Source organism: Homarus americanus, unplaced genomic scaffold, assembly GCF_018991925.1.
Source record: "Homarus americanus isolate GMGI-L3 unplaced genomic scaffold, GMGI_Hamer_2.0 scaffold24260, whole genome shotgun sequence".
Classification (NCBI taxonomy): Eukaryota; Metazoa; Arthropoda; class Malacostraca; order Decapoda; family Nephropidae; genus Homarus; species Homarus americanus.
Genome location: NW_024721079.1, coordinates 7,233,622 through 7,243,621, shown reverse-complemented (window position 1 = coordinate 7,243,621; position 10,000 = coordinate 7,233,622). Strand labels below are relative to the sequence as shown.

At 42.5% G+C, this 10,000-nt stretch overlaps 1 protein-coding gene across 1 annotated transcript in view; it reads right to left on the bottom strand.

Annotated features, from left to right (window-relative positions):
• LOC121861357 overlaps nucleotides 1–10,000 on the bottom strand; it is a 58,488-nt gene that overhangs the window by 4,296 nt on the left and 44,192 nt on the right. The window lies entirely within an intron of this gene.

Sequence of the window (10,000 nt, the reverse complement as noted above, 5' to 3'; positions counted from 1 at the left end):
CGCTGGACGAAGCCTTCCTGGTGTGTGACAGTGATTATGGTGGGTCTTCAACGCGTCATTCTCCATCCATCCATCACCCTCCCCCACAAAAAATTACTCTAAACATACATAAAACTAAACCTGTATACACGATTATTTCCAGAGATAATAAAAATATCGCCAACGTGATGATATTTCCACCTCTCATACACACACACACACACACACCATACACACACACACTCATACACACACACACACACACACACACACTCATACACACACACACACTCACACACACACACACACACACACACATTCTCACACGTAATTTGTCAACGCCAGTGTAATTCGATCGATCTGAATGTGATGTCAGTCTTTACAATACGATTTTTTCTTCGCCTTTAGATTATTATCAGTTATAATCTAAATATTCACAATAATACCTTTAGACTACTTCTTCTCTGTTACCTGTTAGCTGCTCTATACCTGTAATCAGAAGACCTAGTTTTCCTGAACGCGTAGGTAACACTCAGAGCTGATCATAATGTTTTAAAGATGGAATGACAATGAGGAGTGTTGGCAGCAAATGAGTTCTGGGGTGTGGTGTGGTGTGGTGTGGTGTGGGGTTGGGGTGTGGTGGGTTGGGCTGGGGTGTGTGTGGGTGGGGTGGGGTGGGTTGGGGTATGGTGTGATGTGTTTTGGTGGGTTGGGCTGCGGTGGGTTGGGGTGGGGGTGGGTGGGGTGGGGTGGGTGGGTGGGTGGGTCTTGATCGTTTCTATCTACTCATTCAATTTCATCAGTTCTGGTGTCATTCATCTCTTCACTCACTTACTCACATGCTTCTACCTTAACCGGTAAGTGGCCCACTTTCTCACACCGGGATTCCCATCATCAATGTCTTAATAACTTAATTCTCTCTCTCTCTCTTTGCATCCCTTATTCATGCATATACCCTTTAACTCCCGAAATCTCTATATCCCTCCTTCCTTCCTTCCTTTCCTCCCTCCCTTCTTCCCTCCCTCTCTCCTCATCTCACCGCACTCAAGAACTCCTTCACGATGGCTCGGAATCTTCCCACGGTTCAGCTCAGTTCTGTCTAGTTTCTCCTGAGTGTTTCCCACCTGTTGACAACCGTATAAATATCTCCCATCCATTTTATCGCCGCTATCATGTCGTTTCATCTTCCATAGTTACCCCTTTAATGACGACGCAAGTTTTTTTTTAATAATCACTTCAGTGTCTGTGTCTTGTTTATCTTAATGTAAGGTAAACAAAAACAGGAAAAATTTTAAGCTTTGTGGGAAACAATATGAGACCACGGACGTATTTTCTTTTGTCTTTGTTTTAATATCCCCGTTTTATAGTGTACTGAACTCAAACTAACTAACATAACTTTCCGTAATTTACCTCAAATTTAATGTACGATTATTAGATTTGCTTGAGTTAATTTGGTTTATACAGTATTAGCTTTTATAAATAATTTAGTTCCGTAGTCCAACAGTCACCATTTGTAAACAAGGGATTCGACAGTCGGCGCTGCTCTTAGTACGGAACATAACATAATATTTCAAAGTAAGTTTATATTATTTTAACTAGATATCCTGTGGTAGATTCTTTCAAAGGTAAAGGTGGCACAGACGGTTAGCACCAGAAATACCTTATAGAATTGAACCAAAATTTCTGAAGATACTATTTGTATGATAAATAACACGAAAATGGAAACAAGAATGCACAGAACCTAAGGAGCCTGACCTAACCATCCCAACCAAAGAAACCTACCTAACCTTACCCAGACCCCCGGCAAATTAAGCGCAAAGAACTCACTTTGATATCTGGTTCCAATGAAAGCAACGATCTTGAAGCGGCAGGGTGAAATTTGCTTTCTTTTTTATGTGAGAATACGATCGGTTGTTGCACTGAAACTCATATTTCTCCTTCACTGTCAGTTCTCTGCTGCATTTTGAACATTTGCACGTCCTGCCAACTAGTCCATGTTGACAGATGAACTCTTGCAGACGGTCTTCATCCTCCACAAGCACAGATAACAAGTGATAACGCCATTGAAATATATTAAGGTTATCTTTCTCTCTGTTCTCCTCCTTGAGGAACAACAATAAATATGCTAACATACAGTTCACTTATTAATCAATGCAACTCGTAAGATGTTGGAAATGAATCAAAACCCAACAATATGGGTTAAGAGTCCAACTATATGAAGCCTCATCACTTATAAATAGAATAGGTATTAGAACCTTTTGAGCGAATAGAACAAAATATGTGATTTGCGCAGGTCATAGACTCACGACTCTGAATAGTGACGCCTAAAACAAAACAAAAAAGACAATCAATCCTATATTTAAGGTAATAAACCTCCTGATATGAGGCTCAGTCGTTTATTGACAAGTTAAGCGAGACCTGAATCATAATTTATTTGTTTTCGAGCGGATGACAGCACGCGCTGCCACGGCAGAATTTTCTGCTGAATGTTTCCGGTTAATTTTAATTTATTCGCGTACAAAGCACGTAGAGACTTGATTTTAGAGTCCAATGATAAATTTTTCGCCGTGTTTTTACCCCGAAATTTCCCTCATCCTTCATGCCCTGCCCACTAAAAGTGATTTATGGTCGTAGATAGAGAAAAGGGAAAAAATAATTATAATTAAAATAAAAATTTTTACGCATTGATTTTATTAATTAACATCACCCAAAAAAAAATATGTACGAATTTTACAAACACATTCAGGTGCTAACCGTCTGCTCCACTCTTACCCTTTCAAACACCACAAAATAAATCGTAAGAGTTTCTTGTTAAAAAATATACTAAATGAACGTAGACATAAAACAGTGTAGTATGACCCCACGTCGCCTCATTTTTTTTTAATTCCTTAAATATAAAAAAAAAACTCCATTCAGAAGTATTTCAAGTCATTCTCGCCATTCTTAATTCACCTTAAAAATCACCAAAGTCTTTATTTCATCAAACCTGTACTCTTTACTATACTTTCCAACCTCTTAACAATACCTATCAAGTTTCTCCGAGTCTTCAAGTTTCTCCACGTTTTCTTTCTCATGATGGCTCCAGGGTAAAGAACGTTCATTACAGCCAAGCTTCTCACATGTACGCTAAAAGAAAAGTAACCATTATAATGTTATGTTTACGTAGACAAGAAGTGAGAAAGTGGGGAGACGTGTGGCCAGGAAGGTTTTACCAGTGGGAGCCATATGTAAACAGATGATCTTAATGACAACAAGGCGTAACCATGACTACCCTTTGTATTAAATAATTATGGTAGGGAGGTGCGTGATATTAATCTATCTATCTATCAATCTCATTTTCTCTTTCTCTACCTGTCTGTTTCTCTCTCTCTCTCTCTCCTTCTCTTCCATCTGTCCTGTGTCTCTTTCTTTCTCTACCTGTCTTGTTTTATAGATAAATATCCCAAACATTACCTCTAATTAGTGGATGGACTCTCCCGGATTTCGGTCATTCGTTCAGATGAGATTAGAAAGTGGACAGGTGATGATTTTTTTGTAACTCTTCGTGTAATTGTGTGGAAGATTTCTTTGGGAACAGACGAAAATGCAGTAAATTGCTGTGTTGTTTGTGGAGCGATGGACTGTAGTGAAACTTGTGTAGACAGGTGTGATAGGATAGTGATGACGTACTTACAGATAAGGTAATAAAAGTCGCTGAATACTCTCGTGTCAGCCAATCATATCTTTATACGTCATTAACGCCATACTCACGTTAGCCAAGCATGTTACCCTCCGTCATAAATTCAATACTCACGTTAGCCAATCAGGTTATCCTACGTCATAAATTCAATACTCACGTTAGCCAATCAGGTTATCCTACGTCATAAATTCAATACTCACGTTAGCCAATCAGGTTGTCCTACGTCATAAACTCAACCTAACGTCACTCCCCCTGGTAGCATTAGGTTAGGTTAATCTCCAGGTAATCCGACATTTCGCAGTTGATTCAAACAGCTATAATAACACCCACACAACACGCACACACAACACCCACACAACACACACACACACACACAACACCCACACACACACACACACAACACCCACACAACACACTTGGACTCATTGTCACGCGGAAAGACCACAGTAATAGTTATAGTCAAAGAAGGTGGTCACCCTCTCAGTGGCTGCACCTGACACACACACGCTTCTTGACTTAGTTTCACGTACTTGGCACCACTCACACGGTCAGGTATAATGATCACACCTGTACTGCACACCTGAACATCTCTACTGGAATTTATATTACTTAAGAAAGTTTCCGAGTTCGATTATATTCATTATATTTACCTGTGTGTCACCTGTATCTTACCTGTGTGTTACATTACCTACCTTTACCTTACCTGCCTAACCTTACCTATATCTTACCTTACCTGTCTCTTACCTTAACTTCGCTTTACCTTCACACACTACTATTACTACTACTACTACTGCTACTACACACACACACACGCACACACACACACATTAAAAAATCTTTTCAGGAAATCTACAATGAACGTCAGAAAAATATCAGACTCGCATTCCAAACATATGGTGAATAGTTACGTCGCCTGTTTGGTTGTTTCCGGAAGTGGTAGTGGTGGTCAGGTGTGTGTGTGTGTGTGTGTGTGTTTCTGAGGGGTGTAAATGGAACAAAATGACACCTTATTGTTATACTATGGCCGGCTAAGTGGGAGGTGTACTGTACCTACCCACTGCATTACGTCGATTTCCTGTTAGAGTTGGTCGAGTGTATACAAATTATGGTGAATTTATCCAAATTTCCTTAACTGAAATGATGTCACGAAATACCTCACTTATTCTGTATATCTGACACATTGTGAATTCCTGCATGGCACAGTTATGATACCAGTTGTATATTGTCATGACACATATGACACCACATGAATACCTGTATGACACACACACACACACATACATGACACCACATAAATATCAGTAAAACACAACTATTACACCGCATAAATATTCACATGACACCATAAACAACACCAACATGACACAAATATGGCACCACATGACACAACCCTCCCACCACATGACACAACCATGGCACCACATGACACAACCCTCCCACCACATGACCAACGCCCCAATTTCTAATTATTGTCACTCATTATCAACTCAAATTATCGCTTTCAGTCTGCCATGGGCGTCTTCACCTTCTACAGGAGAGGGGAGAACAAGGCCCTCCCTGGTCACACACGTCTTCAGGAGGAGGAGGAGGAGGAGGAGGAGGAGGAGGAGGAGGAGGAAGAGGAGGAGGAGGAAGGTAGTGACAGTAGGCATCAGGTAAAGGAAGGAAATATTTGGTCATATTTACAGAGATAATTAACACCTGTTGTCACTTTATGGTTACAACAGGTGGGACTACGTGTACACTATCGAGGACTTACATACATGAGTACATGCATGCAGCACATACATTCATATATACATACATACCTGTACATACATACATACATACATACATACATACATACATACATAAAGGGGATATAGATAAAGTTCTTATAATGTCCGAGCAGGATAGGACTCGGAGCAACGGATTTAGGTTGGATAAGTTTAGGTTTAGGAGGGAGATAGGAAGGAACTGGCTCACAAATAGGGTGGTGGACGAGTGGAACAAGCTTAGCAGCTTTGTAGTAAGTGCTGGAACGCTGGAAAGTTTCAAAAGGAGGCTAGATAGATTCATGGATGATAGAGAGTGGTAGTAACTCTCGACAGGAGCTGCCATGCACAGGCCAACCGGCCTATTGCAGACTCCTTATTTTCTTATGTTCTTATGTTCTTATACATACATACAGTACATACATTCCTCTCGCCTCAGTATGCTTGTGTGACGCTTGCTGAGGAGCAATATATAAAAAGAGAGAAAATGAAAGAATGAAAGAGAGAGAGAGAGAGAGAGAGAGAGAGAGAGAGAGAGAGAGAGAGAACTGAAAAGTACGGATATATAAAGAATGAAATGAAAAGTTGATTCCCACATTGTTGATCTCTCTCTCTCCCTTTTTTATCTTTCTTTCATTCTTACCTACCCTCACACACACACACACACACACACGAAGCAGAACGTGAGGAGAGCTTTGGTCGGGTCCGTCAGCAAGACCGGTTGGCCACGTCCTTGGGGGAGGCCTGGCTGGAGGGGGGGAGCAGGTATAGTGTGGGGGGTCGAACTGGGGTCCTGGAACGCCAGCAGCCTCATGTCTTGACCTACATAACTCGTTGGTCACACCCACCACCACCACCACCACGTCTCCTCCACCACCACCACCACCCTCCATCACTACCATCATCTCCCTTCACCACCACCACCACCGTCTCTTCCACCACCACCACCACCACCACCTCTCCTCCACCACCACCACCACCACCACCACCACCACCACCGTCTCCTCCACCACCCCCACCACCATCTCCTCCATCACCACCATCATCCCTTCTTCACCACCACCACCACCGTCTCCTCCACCACCACCACCACCATCTCCTCCACCACCACCACCACCACCATCACCACCATCCTCCATCACCACCACCACCACCACCACCACCATCTCCTCCATCACCACCACCAACATCTCCACCACCACCACCACCATCATCCTCCATCACCACCACCAACATCTCCACCACCATCTCCTCCATCACCACCACCAACATTCCACCACCACCACCACCACCACCACCTCCTCCATCACCACCACCGCCGTCTCCTCCACCACCACCACCATCTCCTCCATCACCACCACCAACATCTCCACCACCACCACCATCTCCTCCATCACCACCACCAACATCTCCACCACAACCACCATCTCCTCCATCACCACCACCAACATCTCCACCACCACCACCATCTCCTCCACCACTACAACCAACTAAAGGTGATGATAATGACACACACACACACACACACACACACACACACACACACACACGCACAGTTTTCTTATGCGAGATATCACTGTTTGTTCACCTTGTTCTTTTCTCGGGTGTTATTTGTTATTAGTTGACCCAAGTAAGTGATGTTCTCTCTCCCCCAGCACAAGTGGGAGAACAGTCGTCAGGTTAGGTTAAGTTAGGTCAGGTCAGGTCAGGTCTCATATCACTGACCTTTTAAGTTATTTAGTAAAGAGAAACATGAATTGAACTTGAATTATTTGAAATGTGACAGTGTGTGTGTGTGTGTGTGTGTGTGTGTGTGTGTGTGTGTGTGTGTGTGTGTGTGTGTAAATAATAATAATTAACGGTTTATTGAAAGAACATGGCAGCCGGAAGGCTGAAAATATACAGTTACATAATTGGGGAATGGGTTTCGATTTACAAATAATATACAAATAACATAAGTGATACAAATAAGATATATAATAACTAGATGGGGAAAAGCTCAAACTACAGGGCATTTCAACATAGTGACAGTGCAAGAAGTAGTATTTACTGGGAGTGAATACACTGGTTTATTACAAGTTATTGATAATTTTTACAATGGTTGTGACTGGGCTGTTCTTATAGCGATCAGTTCGTGCACGTATGGGCTGGATGAGGTGTGTGTGTGTGGGGGGGGGGTGTATTATAATAATAATAATAATAATAATAATAATAATAATAATAATAATAATAATAATAATAATAATAATAATAATAATATAATAATAATAATAATAATAATAATAATAATAATAATAATAATAATAATAATAATTATTGGTTTGAAAGTTCTGCAGCCCAAAGGCCGAAAATATACATTGGACATAAATGATTATTACATACATTGGTGGTTAACAACAGCCTTCATTAGAGAAAGGTAAAGGAACATACAGTGAACATACAGATTAATGTAGGTGTTGAACAGCAAACCGTAGTGTAGTAACTCCCTCCCAGATGGTGTTAGGAGGACCTGACGTGGTAGAAATTTCACAGATGGTGTTATGAGGGACTCCACGCGGTGTAGTATCATAGATGGTGTTATGAGGACCTCACGTGGTGTAGTATTTCCTCTACAGAGATGGTGTTATGAAGGACCTCACGTGGTGTAGTATTTCCTCACAGATGGTGTTATAGGGACCTCACGTGGTGTAGTATTTCACAGATGGTGTTATGAGGACCTCACGGTAGTAATTCTCATAGATGGTGTTATGAGGACCTCATGTGGTGTAGTAATTTCACAGATGGTGTTATGAGGACTCACGTGGTGTAGTATTTCACAGATGGTGTTATGAGGACCTCACGTGGTGTAGTAATTTCATAGATGGTGTTATGAAGGACCTCACGTGGTGTAGTAATTCCTCTACAGATGGTGTTATGAGGACCTCATGGTGTAGTAATTCCTCACAGATGGTGTTATGAGGACTACGGTAGTACTCTGTGTGTGTGTATGTGTGTGTGTGTGCATAGGAATGTGAGAGTATGGAGTATGAGTGAGTATTAGTGAGTATTAGCGAGTATGAGTGAGTATTTGTGAGTATTAGTGAGTATTAATGAATATTAGTGAATATTAGTGAGTATTAGTGAGTATGAGTGAATATTAGTGAGTATAAGTGAGTATTAGTGAGTAGGAGAGTCAGGAGGTAGCCAGGAAGACCTCACCAGTTGTTGACGATGTTAATTTCACGGTAACATCTGGCTCACCAAGTTAACCATATACAGATATTTACAACCTCTCTGACCGTCTTCTTGATGAGTCAACAACTGTCTACGTACAGAAGTAGACAGATTAAAGATAGGATGACAGAGATACGCAAGTTAAAGATAGAGAGACAGATATAAATATTAAAGATAGGAGATAGATGGAGACAGATTAAAGATAGAGAGACAGATTAAAGATAGAATGACAGAGATAGACAGATTAAAGATAGAGTTAGAGATGACAGATTAAAGATAGAGACAGGGAGATTAAATAGGTGAAATAGACAGATTAAAGATAGAGAGACAGAAATAGAGTCAGATTAAAGACAGAATGACAGAGATAGAACATAGAAAAATATATAGATACAGAATTAAGATCCAAATAGATGGAGAAAAAACTAGAGTCAGAGAATAAAAATAAAGACAAAAGAAGAGAAAGAGGAGAAAGTCACAAGGATACATATAAGGTGAAGTAAGAACACACACACACACACACACACACACACACACACACACACACACACACACACACACACACACACACACACACACACACACACACCCTAAAGTAGGACCTCCAAACACCTCCACCATCAACCCATCACAACCCTATCACCACCCACCACCATCACCGCCCACCACCATCACCACCCATCACCATCACCACCCACCACCATCACCGCCCACCACCATCACCACCCACCACCATCACCACCCATCACCACCCATCACCATCACCGCCCATCACCACCCACCACCATCACCACCCATCACCACCCATCACCATCACCACCCATCACCATCACCACCCACCACCATCACCACCCATCACCATCACCACCCATCACAACCCTACCACCACCCATCACCCACCACCCGTAAAACCTACCTCCACCCATCACCACCCATCACCATCACCACCCACCACCCATCACAACCTACCTCCACCCATCACCACCCATCACCATCACCACCCACCACCCATCACAGCCCTACCTCCACCCATCACCACCCGCTCTGCATCACCTGCCACCCATCACAACCTACCACCACCCATCACCACCCTACCCACATCACCACCCACCACCTATCACAACCTACCTGCCCATCACCACCCCACCACCCCTCACCACCACCACCCATCACAACATACCTCCACCATCACCACCCACCACCACCCTATCCATCACAACTTCCTCCACCCATCACCACCCACCACCATCACCACCCACCACCTATCACAACCCTACCTCACCCCATCACCACCACCACCCATCACCCACACCATCACAACCTACCTCCTGCACCATCACCACCACCCATCACCCATCACGCCATTTTTTTTGTCAGA